We start from the raw sequence: 13,410 nt of genomic DNA, 5'->3' as shown, positions 1-13,410 counted from the left end.
ATGCGCCTTATTTTTGCTTATATCACGCAAGTGTGTTGATGAGCCCATACTGGCTCAGATTTTGATTCGGTGGCAGCGGTTGCAAGCTAACATGTCCAGCACGTTGACTATAAAGGTTGCGGAAGTTGAGTGTTTATGTAGTCATCTTTTATTGTCCTTTATTGTAATGTATGTCCACAGCACTGAAAAGTGTGTTAAAATGGGGTAGTTAGTATCGGGTAGTCATAATGATGTTCAGGTAACAACCTCAGAGCAGCCTGTCGCACTGTCCTGTCAACAAGGTCGTCTTGTCTTTCGCTGCTTGAAGATCATTATAACCACAACACTGATTTGTGGATATAACTCACATATTTATATTATACAACACTTTTTTCACATCAGCAATATACAGGAAAAATTAAACAGAGCTGTGAAGCCAGCGAGTTTGAGTCATACTACATCTGCGACCTATCAATAGGTGCTGATTGTGGCACAGGAAGGAGTGCCACACTGCTCAGTTAGTGTCGGTTTCTGAAAGGGCACAAAACAATATTATAGAGCATAGTTTGGCGATACACTGCTCCGGTAGGGAATACCTTCGAGAGACTATATGCAAAGCAAATTGACATAGCCTGCTGGATCAATCACTTCCTTCTCGCAATACTACCGCGGTACGTGGGACTGCCGTTTCGTGCGGTGCTGACCATTTCTGTACACATCACTTTTGGTGTCTTATCAACAAAGTAGTACCTACCTTTCAACACTGCGTATCCAGTTCTTGGCCATCGTTGCCGCTAGCGGTTGACCGTGTAACGATTGACAGCTTTTAGTTTGAGCTGTGTCCGGCTCCGTTCCATATCGTGCTTGCAGAACGTTTCTTACCTCATATGCATCGTGAACGAAACGGGCGGAGTACACGCGTGTGACAATCAGACCTTTTGTTGAAGATGCTTCCAGTATATGACTCCCCACAGCTGCTTTTCTCTATCCACTTTCGTCACATTGTCGTCGACAAAAGAGTTGTTACACCCGGGTTACGTTTCCACCACTTCCATACGGAATATTCTTTTCGCAGGTAAGATGAACGAGAAATGCTCAAAATATCGAACGGTACGAGACAAGTTCGTAAATAAATGTAAACTGACGTTATTAGGTCGAGTCATCCACGTGAACTCCCGCTTGTTATCGAAATGGGGATGCGAGACTTATTGACACTGTTGTTCGGCCACATTTTACAATATGCGTCTTTCGTTTGACCACATACAGCAAATTTATTGCCTTTTGGAAGTCATCTGCTCTCACCGCTGCAAAAGGGTCCGAGAGCAGACGATTTCTTCATCCGATCACGGATCTGCCACCGTATCGTCGTAGGGGATATCGCTGTTGTCAACACAGATCGCGATATGCTGGCGCTGTTTGTATCAACTTAATTCGTTCATTTAATAGCCGTCACGATTCTGGACGAGCGAATTCACAGTATTACGTTTTCATCAATGAGGAATCGAATGGCATACGCTTTGTAGATGGGCCAGGGTGTACGAGACCGTCCCTTTAACGACATCGGGTGGGTAGTTTCGATCGGTGAATGCGCCCCGTAGTTCTCCTAGGTTTTGTTCGAGGTCGCTGTCTTGTGTGCAGATACGCCGGTATCTGCATGCCTGCTTATAAGGAAGAGAGAGTTTCAATGACGGGGTATGAGCTATTGAAGTGTAAATATTGCTGACTATCAGTGGGTTTTCGGTACAGCTTAGTTTCCAGTGACTGGTCCCTGACTATTACTGTGACGTCCAGAAAGTTTGTAGTGGTGGCCGAATAGTGGTGGGTAAAATTAATGCTGCGGTGCACGTTGTTGAAATCTCCGATGAATTTGAGTAGTGAACTTTCAGTGTTATCCCAAATTGTGAATATGTCGTCGATATACCCCTCGTAAAGAAAGGGCCTGATGTGGCACAAAAAACAAAAACAAAACATTTTTTTTTAATTTACCCATGAAGAGGTTCGCGTAATTTGGGACCAACTTTGTGCCCATAGCTGTGCCATTTATCTGGACGTAGTGTTTGCCATTAAATTCAAAGTTCTTCAGCGTTAATATCATTTCCAATAATACCTTCAGTGTGGTGCTGTCCACGAGGTGGGGGCTGTCGTATGGTGATTTCGTGTAGACTTCCAGCATCTTCTCAATGCCGTCAGAGTGGGTAATATTAGCGTCCACACTCTAAATCCAAATACGCTTACTGTGCTGCTTGCGATGAAAAAACGCCTATTTCAAGCGTTTTTCCGGTCAATTTGTAGGCCATACGAGGCTGTATGTGTCATTTTACTCCTAATACGGGGCACAAATCACGGTCTAACGCTTCATGAGAGGAAAGTTGTTCACATGTGCCGCCTACTTGTGCCGCGTAAGCCAAAACGTCAGTTTTTTTTTTTTTACTTCTTGCATTTTCTTACTCTCGCTCTTACCTGCGTCGGCAACTGTCCCTCTCTCGCCTGGCAGTTGATAAGCGACAACCACCATGACGAACATAACCTCGGAATGCGAGGACGCGCGGTTAACTGATTAGTGAGTTTTAGTGGATCGTACGCTATCGCCATTGCGTACGTAAGGAATAGCGTTGGTGGTTATGCGCACGCGTAAAACATAAAGAGAGCTTCGCGCACTGCGCAGAACCACTACGCTATCCCCTACGTACGCAGAGGCTATAGCGTACGATACACTAAAACTCTCTATTGTCTACCCTTGCGGGTGGAAAATCAAATGCATCGTAGTACTGTTGACGGAATTTCACGTTCAGGAGATCTCTCAGCCAGCATCGACTAAAACGAAGAGGCAAGGAGGGCCGGCTGTCATTTCACAAACGTAGTGCAAACACATTTTTGCCGGTCGCGTCAGTTGCGTCAAGTACGTTATTGGCACGCTCAAGGTAAGTAAGTATTAAAGGTATTGTAAAGCAGCAGGCAAGCTGTTAATATTGGCAGCGGCATTTGAAAGCTTATTCCCAAAGAAATCCATACTGCAAATTTTATGTGCGACAGAAACTCTAAATATTTTTTAATCACGACTGAAATTGCGGTGAAAAGACGAGGGGCGACGCCCGGTGGGAAACAATCGCCTATTCGTCGAGCAACAGTGTTACATGTCCCCAACCTTGTATCGGCTAAGTCATGGGCTAAGTAGCCGGCTTCATGAACTTTCTTTGAAAAGTTTGTTCAAACGAGATAGATGCTGACATATATTATCTCAAAATGCAAGAACATTGGTACATCGTGGAAATGAGTAAGAAACTGTCAGCAGAAACACCATGAGAGTCACTCACGCAAAAATGCACCACGTCAGGCAAGCCGACGTGGTGATGGTAGCGGTCCACAGATGCTGCTCTACACTCCCATTGTTATTGGCATGTTTATGTTCGCCGCCCTACAAGGGGGAACTGTGGAAATCGTGTCGAGTCTTAGACACAGGGTTGCCCGTAATACTAAATCTGAATTTTCTAATAAACTACGAGGTGGATTTGAACGAAATTTGTGGCGTTTGTATACTGAGCACCCAGGCTGTCAAATGAGCCAGCAGTATAAAATTGTATGCCTGCTGCTTTACTGTACCTTTAATGTTCATTTTTTAGGGGTGTACCGAAAAGAAGTGTATGTTCATCTAGAAGCTTAAAGTTGGTTCTTTTTATGAACGCTTGTGCATGCAACAGAGAATAAATCGTCATTGTCGAATTCTCTTTGTGTACACCGTGATTATTCCTAATAACACTTGTACTAGAGACACTGATTATGTAGGCAGTGACACTCAAAGCGTTATGATTTGATGAGAACTATAGACGTGCAATATGTGTTGGCCCATGCTCTTGCTTATCGATGCGGTCAACTAAATCGGGAGGGCTTACTGCGATATGAGTCAGTAAATAGTGATATGGCTGAACCAAATATGCGAACCAAATGTGTGTGGCATACATGGAGATTAGGGAATGAACAGGATGTAGCAGTGGCTGTGCCGATTTTGATTCCCAAATGTCACGTAACAGAGAAGCTTGGGGAGTTCCGTGGGGGGATATGCAGTTCCGAAGATTGTCTGGAGTTCAATCGGAACTACATCGAAAGCTCACTCATGAATTGTCATCAAACAGGAGAGCTACCTCATGAAGGGTGGTCTACTGTATACACTCTACCATAGTTCATGCTATTCTGCGTAAAAACTAAAATTGGTTGTTGCGCATTGAAATGAATTTGTGGGTGTGCAAATAGGTTAACATTTCTCCCTCTTTGTTTTATACAGGTGCGCTAGAATAAAACAATGGCGCAGCACACACAAGCCACGCTTCAAATGAAGTTTCGCAAAGTGCAGCCCCTCTGAGCAGTAAGTTCTGTCAAAGTAACGAGCGAAACAGCAAGAAAATGATAATGAGTGATCTTATCACACTTTTTGTTTTGCGTTGGACAGTTATGTTCCTAAAGTGCAGGCGCGCAAATTTGATATTCATTTTTCATGATTTTCAAGTTCACAATCTCCCCTTGCAAGCGCTCAGTACTTTGCCGCAGAATTTTTGTCAAACACATAATTTTCTTGGAGAGGTAACTCCACGAGCAGCGCGTTGAGTTTCGATGGTGTGCCAAATCACTCAACAAAATGAAGAGGTTTCAATATGTCAGCGAGATCACTCATTGTCCCAGCCTCTAGAAAATTTGGAAAACGAGGGTCTCCTTCAAACAACCCAGCCAGAACGTCAAAAAGTGAAGCTCGGACACCACGGCCTCCTACTGCAGCAACTCCCTCAACCATCATGATACGCCATCGGTGCTCGGGGTGTGCATTTACAAACGTATTTTTCAGCCGGTTTCGAGGTCATATAAGGACTTCAACGTTACCTTGATTTTCACTATATGCCATGCGAAATGCCGGCTCTGCATTGTTTTAGCTATTGCTGTGTGACAAATGCTTCAGCTTTTGTATAGTACTTGCTTTGTTGCCTGAATCTAGGTGTCTTGACATAAATAAATATATTTTTCGTATCTTTTGTTGGTCCCTAATTGACTGGAGACGTTTTCAAATTACATTACCCACTACTGTAAAACAAGCGATTGAGACTTTGCAAAAGTCATCACGTATCGGTGTCGAGCTGATGCTTCTGGTGAAATAATGACTTGAGTGTAACAAACACACGAGTGGTGTGTTTGTCCTGTCCCTCTAATGGTTACCCACGCTCAGGCCTTCCACATCAGGAAGAATGGTCCTTGTAGGGCAAAACTCTTTAATTTCGCGGCCCTAGAGTTTCACGAATCGAGTAACAGGGATATATTCGCGGCGACCAAATTTCGCGAGCTCCGCGAGCTGCTCGAACTTTTCCTCTGTTTTGAACTACTGTATTCGCGTGCCCTTAACGTTCTCGAATTTTCTGGATTCTGAAAATTCAGAGCTCGCGAAATAAGATGGCTTTACCTATCTTTATCCTAGCTGTGCGCTTTCAGAATACGCGTCTGTATTCGCCCCTGAATTTGTAATTGCATAGTTTTACTTATTGCACTTACCCTTTTGTTATCATGACAGAGACAGCATGGCCTTGAGCCGGAGGACACTGACGCGTCTATACGGACCGAAGAACACACAGCGGACTCATTATGAATCCTTCCTGTGTGTTCTCTATCCGTCTCGCCTTGTCGCTGTCCTGTGACTCAGTCATGTTGCCTCTGACATTTGGTACAAAATAACGGGCGCGTATCCATGTTTGCAAGCGGCACCGTGTAACACGTGCACCACGCGTTGCAGTGTAGACCTTTGTGTAGAGAGCACGCGGTGGCGCCTGTTCTAGGCAGCAAATTTAAAAAAAAAATGCCTCTTATTAAGTGTCACATGTATAAGAGTGCAGTCTAAATCGCGTGACGCTTAATAAGCGGCACTTTTATTGAAAAAAAAACTGCCGCTTATATCATGTGCCTTTTATATCAAGCGTCACAGGACAGCGCGTAGCGTAGCCGTCACCGATGCCGCCTAGAATAAGCGTCACGGGGAGCAGCGTTCCTTTAGCGGCACAGGCAAACATTTAGTCTATGTCGCACAGCGTCGCGCATACAGCAAGGGGTTCATTGTGCCCTTCTGCTTACGCGGTAACGTGTTCCCCGTACGATACTGACTGATGTTTTGCTGCTGTCTGGTCTTCAGAGCTTATAACTTGCGTGGCAATTTGATGTATCGAACGACAACGGAAGTGAATAACTGCGCATTATTAACAGCTGTAGAACTGTCGTTAATGCACAGCAGGGAGCATCCGTTAAAATAAGAGACAGGAAAACTTAAATGTCACGCAAGCTAAAACTCTGAGAACTAAACGGTGCAGGACTGTATTGCATGCAGTCAGCACCACGACCGTCCATCAAGTCAATATACATGTAAAACGGCGTACGTATTATCCGAATAAATAAAGTCCATACTTGGAATAAGGACAATAACAGCACTGGGTTTTATTCCAAACAGAAGCTGAGCTGGCAGTGGAAGGTCCTTGGCCATTGTTTGCTGATGCAGCAACTTCATTTGAGTGCGTAGCGGGCATCGCTCTGTCCTCACTTCCCTGTTAACATCTTAACTGTGAACTTGTCCATCCTCAAACGTATGGAGAGCATCTTCGGAATGAACTGTCAGTGCAAAAATGGGCTCAACTTATCTTAACTTTCTTCCTTCCCCCGTAGAGGTAGACGACATTTAGGAGAGATTGCTGCTGATTTTCGTTGTTCATGCACCTGACAATAACTTACCGATTTCAGGTGCTCCATATGAAATTTGCCCCACTGGTTGCACAGTATCACGTAGTGTGTAGAGAGTAGATCTGCGTACGGTCAAAATATGTTCAGCACTAGAAACAGTGAATGAGGAATGGCCTACAATCTCCTTACCTAGTGCAGCGTGGGTTGTTGGAGAGTGCCCGCAATACAGGCACCACCCTGGCATCAGAAGACCTCCACTGTCATTCCCGTAAAACTCGAGGAGGTCGCACGAGCTGCAGGTGCCTCGGATGCCGCGGATGTCTTTGTTGCTTTGCATCTACAACAAGGATTGTACACCGCAGCTGACAGCACTGATATCATTCAGCTCATCAAAACACAGATCGCACACCGCTAGAAATCTGACATCCTTCCTACTATTCTTGGAACTTTAGCAATTAGCACACGGCTCGCCCCGTCTACTGAAAATCAAGCGCCTTAGACAGCATGACACCGATTAAGAAATGCCCGCGGTTCCACTCGCTTCTATGTTCACTTCATCTAAGCATTCTGACGTTCAGAGCATAGCTCCAGCAGTAATAAAATAACTAATATCTTACCTTCTGCGAACAGCATTGGCGTTCCACCAGCCGGCGACAGCCTGCCGCATTTCAAAAGCGACAGACGAGACGACAGTTGTGCCGCGTGTTTCAGACGCCGGATGTGGTAGTCATCGGCCTTGTTTCACACCACACTCTATTCACAACGTCACACTGCAGCCGCTAAAACTCAATCGTGAAAGCTGTTCCATGGTCCAATACTACACGCAAGAAGAAACCCAAGCAACAACAAAGGTTGGGCCAAGCTTGGCAATAGTTAGGCTGGCTTACCTGGCCTTGCTTGGTACATCATCGGCCAACAAGCTTGTTTCTTGATACGGATCTGTACCCTGGCCAATGATTTGCCAAGCATTGGCCAGCCTACGTTGTGCCAAGCTTGTGCCAAGATACAGACCAAAGCATTCCTGCGGCGTCGCTCATTGTCATACTCAATTGTCTCGCGGTGTAAGGTAACGATATATCATTATTTGTTTGTTTTGCTAGTAATTTCCCACAACGACAAGTGAGCACGACGTTTCAAAATGCAAAAAATACATAGCTTTTTAAAAGTATAAAAAAGCTCGTAAGGTTCCCGAGACCACAATACGACCAACCGCACAACGGTATGTGTTTTCCTGGGGAAAAACAGATACTTAGCTTGTCTCGTGAGCTTCCGCAAATTCGAGAGTCCTGTTCGCGTGTATGTCAAAATGAAGGGTGAGGTATCTATATGTTTAATTTGGCGCGTACACAAACTACACTGAAATGATGAATTGCTTGTCGTATTAACTCGCCATGAATGTAAAGCTTCTGTTTCTTACTGCTTTAGGTTTGAGAAATTCCCTTGGTCCATCGAAAGTCGAACTTATGCAGCGCTAGACCATTCTACGTTTCCCTCTCCCCCAGTCGAGATTGATCAAAGCTTTGGCAAGTGCTTGGCCAACGAGCTCGTTTCTTGATACGGATCTGTACCCTGACCGACGGCTTTCCAATCCTCGCTCTGCCTATCACTATGCAACGTTGCGCCAACGTTGGATGGCCGAAAGAGTCGTTGGCCAACTGTCATCCGACCTTTTGCCAACCGTCGGCCATCGGCCATTGCTTGCTTGGGAAGGAAACACAGCTTTGAACAATCTTAGCTTATGAACTAGATTGGGCAGCGCAGCAACATCACAGTGCACCCCCCCCCCTTTGAATTCAGCTGCGCGAACCGCGCGAACGCCACGGAGAGAGGAGAGAGAGCATGAACGGGAGAAGCAAGAAAACACAAAGAGAAAAACCGCGTCGACGCTGGTAAGCAGCAAAATATGCGTCACACTTTTGCCGCTTATGAACGCGCCTCGCTGTAAGCATCACATTAAAAATTTTCCCGTTTACAACGACTAGAATCACACTGACCGTTTAATATTCGTGGAAAGAACGGATAAAATATCCGTCCTTTTTTAGCAAGCGTTACGCTACGCGTTTTCGACTTTAGGGTCACGGGCGGACGCTAAAATAAGCGTTTTCTTCCTTTTAGGTGGCACAGTAGGCGTTTCCGACTTTGTAGTGTAGTTTGAGGTTGCGAATAGACCTTAGAAAATGGTTGGTGTCTTTCACATATGATTGAAGGGTGGGTGGTTGTCTTTGATGAGGTAGTCCACAAGTTTTCTGTCACTGTGTTGTTGCCAGATATGAGCTTAGGTGAGTGACACGACCTTGGGTCGGCGCTAACAGTGTGTTTGAGCAAGACATTAGTGTTCCACGGTGACGGCGCAGCCAGTGGAGGCCGCAGTGCAAGCCAGCAAACACATATACAAAGGAAAAATAGCCGAAGCTCTGTGGCTGCACGTTGAGCATATGTTTATAAGTTGATCATGCACTCCCAGCAGAGGACAGCTGTTTCGTTCTACTTGGAACTCGTCAACCCGGCGCAGGGAAGTGACACGATCCTGGGTCGGGGCTAACAGTGAGTAGTATATAGTCAGCTCAAGAAGCCGGCAAGTCACACAGTCATCTGGACGCCATTAATTAGCAATTAGAGCTAATTGGGACCCCCCACATTAATTAGCATCATCCAATGAGTCATCACACTAATTGGGGAGCGTCTAACTAGTGTCCAGACCACTGTGTGAGTTGCCGGCTACTTGAGCTGATAAAAATAAAAAAATAGGTAGAAAATGAAATAATAATGTGAAGAGAAAACGTACAGCTGTGCAAGCGGTATGCAGAGGTTTAATTATAGAATGAGCGAGAATGAATGAGCGTGAGTTTCGTCCTCCTCTCCCACTTCGTAACAATATCCCCCCGGCGGACGAAGGCCATGTCCTCATGGCGTGTAAGGCTTCAGGCGGAGGACATGAGTCAGCTGAAGGGCGGGGGTCCTTCGGTCGCGTGGTGGCGTACAAGGTTCCACTTGATAGTTTAAATCAGAGACTCGTCGCACGACGCGGTAAGGTCCGGTGTAGCGCGGGAGAAGTTTCTCGGAGCGTCCAATTCGTCGGGTTGGTGTCCACATCCATACCAGATCTCCCGGAGTGTACGAGACAGGGCGGTGCGTTGCATTGTATCGCTGGCATTGACCGTCCTGGGAGTCTATGATGCGATAACGGGCTAGCTGTCTTGCGTCTTCCGCATTGAAGAGAGCACGAGCCGAAGTGGAATCCAGAGGGACGTCGTCAAGCGGTGGCAGTAAACAGTCGAGAAGTGACACAGCTTCGCGCCCGTACAGAAGAAAAAATGGAGAGAAGGCAGTTGTAGCTTGGCAAGCGGTATTGTAGGCATATGTGATGTAGGGTAGCACGAGGTCCCAGTTATCGTGCGTAGATGAAACATACATGGAAATCATTTCGCTGATGGTGCGGTTTAGACGTTCGGTTAGTCCATTCGTCTGTGGGTGGTAAGGCGTGGTGGCACAATGTATCGTACGATTGAGTTTAAGGATGTTTTGTACAGTTTCCGAAAGAAAGCACCGTCCTCTGTCGCTAATAAGGCTTTTCGGGGCACCATGGCGAAGGATAATGTTCTGTACAAGAAAGAGGGCGACATCCGAGGCAGTACCAGAAGGAACTGCTTTTGTCTCTGCGTACTTCATCAAGTAGTCGACGGATACAATTATCCACTTGTTACCTGAAGAAGACTGAGGGAATGGTCCCAGCAGATCGATCCCGATCTTCTCAAACGGTATTGTAGGAGGATTGACAGGTTGTAGGAGACCAGACGGACGCGTCGTTGGTATTTTGCGGGCGTGGCATGGTACACACGACTTGACAAATCGCTGCACAGAACGGGTACATGCCCTTCCAGAAAAATGTCCTCTGTAGCCGAGCATACGTCTTGAAGACACCCAGATGGCCTGATGTTGGATCGTCATGGCAGGCGCTGATAACTGACCGCTGCAAAGCACGAGGAACGACGAGGAGCCACGCTGCACCTTCCCCTGTCATATTCTGCTTATACAGGACCCCGTTGACGACGGCAAAGTGTCGGGCAGCGCCGGAAGGATATCGCTCGCTTTGGTCGTGGAAAAATGGGGCTAGCGCGTGGTCCCTACGTTGATCTTCACCTATATGATCAAAGGAGAGTGGAGCAACGAAGGCGCTGGAGGGAGCACACGATGAGGGACTGCAAACAGGACTGCGGGATAACGCGTCGGCGTCCAAGTGACGCTTTCCTGATCTATAAAGGACATTTATGTCATATTCCTGTAGCTTAAGCACCCACCGACCGAGTCTCCCAGACGGATTCTTAAGCGAGGATAACCAGCAAAGAGCATGATGATCAGTAAGAACTGAGAAAGAGCGACCGTAAAGATAGGGGCGAAATTTGGTAACCGCCCAGACGACAGCGAGGCACTCTTTCTCTGTAATTGTGTAATTGTGCTCCGCAGGTGTCAGTGTACGGCTAGCGTACGCAATGACACGTTCAGATTGAGCAACTCGCTGGACTAAAACGGCGCCAAGACTAAGGTCACTCGCGTCTGTGTGCACTTCCGTAGGGGCAGTTTCAGAAAAGTGTCCGAGTACTGGTGGAGACAGGAGCACAGATTTGAGAGTAGCGAACGCCTGTTCTTGGTCAGCGCCCCAAACATAGGTCGCGGCTTCCTTGAGAAGTCGTTGCAAAGGTGCTGCTATACGTGCAAAATCCCGAATAAAACGCCGGAAATAGGAGCACAGCCCCAGAAAGGACCTAAGGCTCTTCTTGTTTACGGGACGAGGGAAGTCCAGGACCGCCTGCACTTTGTCGGGATCGGGCCGTATTCCGTCTTCCGTCACAACGTTACCCAAAACCTTGATTTGTAAGCTGGCAAAGGTACATTTTTTTAGATTTAGCTGGAGGCCTGCAGTTCGGAAGCACTGGAAAACTTGCTGGAGCCGGTCGACATGCTGATCAATGTCTGAAGAAAAGACCACTACATCATCCAAGTAGCACAGACAAAAAGACCACCTGAAATTTCTCAGCAGTGTGTCAATCATGCGCTCAAAGGTGGCAGGAGCATTGCACAGACCGAACGGCATAACACGAAATTCATACAGGCCATCAGGTGTGACAAAGGCAGTCTTTTCGTGATCTTGCTCGTCGACAGCAATCTGCCAATAGCCGGAGCGGAGGTCCATGGACGAGAAGTACTTAGCTCCATGAAGACAGTCTAACGTATCGTCTATACGTGGCAGGGGATATGTGTCCTTAGTGGTGATTTTATTTAGCCTGCGGTAGTCTACACAAAAGCGCCAACTTCCGTCCTTCTTCCGTACAAGGACGACTGGGGATGACCATGGACTTGAAGATTCCTGAATGATACCCTTGTCGAGCATATCTTTTACATGCTCACGAATGGTACGACGCTCGCTATGTGACACGCGATATGGTCGACTATGCACTGGGGCAGAACTTCCAGTATGAATGCGATGCTGTACGAAGTTACATCGCCCAAGAGGCTGCCCAGTGCAGTCGAATATGTCAGAGAAGCTGCGAAGTAAACTAAAAATTTTCGTTCTATCCGAGTCATTAAGATCGGCAGAAATCATCTTCTCGAGTTGTTCGGGCTCAGTTGTGGGAGATACGGGCCCTGAGTCATTTCCACAGACAAGGGCGGACAAACATGCCGGACTTGTGTGGAACTGACCGATGCGAGCACCCGCAGGCACCACGCGGACTTCAGCGGTTATGTTCAGCAACCATAATGTGGCCTCGGATTGAGCGAGCGTAAGCAAAGCATGAGGGGCACAGAGGGAAGAGCGCAGGAAGATATCTGGATTCAGCGAGAAAAGTACATCCCCAGATACCGATGTGTCCGCCCTAACAAGAATGGGCGACGCGGCATATGGAGGAATGCGTGTCGTATTCACTACTACAGCCGAAATATTTCGCGGCAAATGTTCATCCAGAAGATCTGAAAAATCGCAGATAGGGCTCAGGCACAGCTCATTGCGCGCGCAGTTGATAACTGCATCACAAGCGCGAAGGAAGTCGCATCCGAGAATAACGTCCGCAATACATCTAGGCAAAACAACAAACTGTACAACGTACACGTTGTCGCCAACGGCGACCCTACCGGTGCAATATCCTAATGGACGAACCGAACCTGCATCTCCAAAACGAACATGACTTATCCCACAAACTGGAGTTAGAACCTTATGTAACCTAATACGTAAAGAATCCGACATGCATGACACTGTGTAGCGGACGACGACAACGACGACAACGATGGCCACGCGCGTGGAGCACCGGCTTCAGTTCCGCCGGCGCGGCCACGGAGATAGGCCACCGTCACCGCCTCTCCGTGGCATACCATCATCGCCGGTCGGGGCTCATGTAGAGGAAGACCCGGAGGATGACCCGGACAAAGAACATCACGTCCGGAGCAATTCGGCCCTTCACCATCCCAAATTTCTGACCACGTCAGCGAGCAGCACTACCTCCGCACACACGGCCCACCTTCACTCCTACCGCACTCTTCGCTCTCTCTCACCTACGCTTCTCTCTTCGCTCAAGTCTTCTCACGCTTCTCACTGCCGGCCGCGACAATCGAGCCTTGCGCTCACCTGCCGGTTGCGGCAGTCGCGGCAGCCGACGCCTCGGCACGCTTAAGCCCGTCTCGGCACCTCACTCACTCCACCTGGGACTATCGAGCTTCGGCTCCCGTGCCGGTCGCGGC

At 47.4% G+C, this 13,410-nt stretch overlaps 1 long non-coding RNA gene across 1 annotated transcript; it reads right to left on the bottom strand.

Annotated features, from left to right (window-relative positions):
* Positions 1-6,536: 6,536 nt before the first annotated feature.
* Positions 6,537-7,364, bottom strand: LOC135387215 (uncharacterized). The gene is made up of 4 exons (XR_010420944.1): positions 7,296-7,364; positions 6,868-7,015; positions 6,730-6,800; positions 6,537-6,609 (listed from the first exon to the last, which is right to left on the bottom strand). It is a non-coding gene; the product is annotated as an uncharacterized LOC135387215 (long non-coding RNA).
* Positions 7,365-13,410: the final 6,046 nt, after the last annotated feature.

This window comes from Ornithodoros turicata, chromosome 3 (assembly GCF_037126465.1).
Source record: "Ornithodoros turicata isolate Travis chromosome 3, ASM3712646v1, whole genome shotgun sequence".
In the NCBI taxonomy this organism is placed as follows: Eukaryota; Metazoa; Arthropoda; class Arachnida; order Ixodida; family Argasidae; genus Ornithodoros; species Ornithodoros turicata.
The sequence above is the reverse complement of the archived record's forward strand: the minus strand, read 5'-3'. Positions and strand labels throughout refer to the sequence as shown.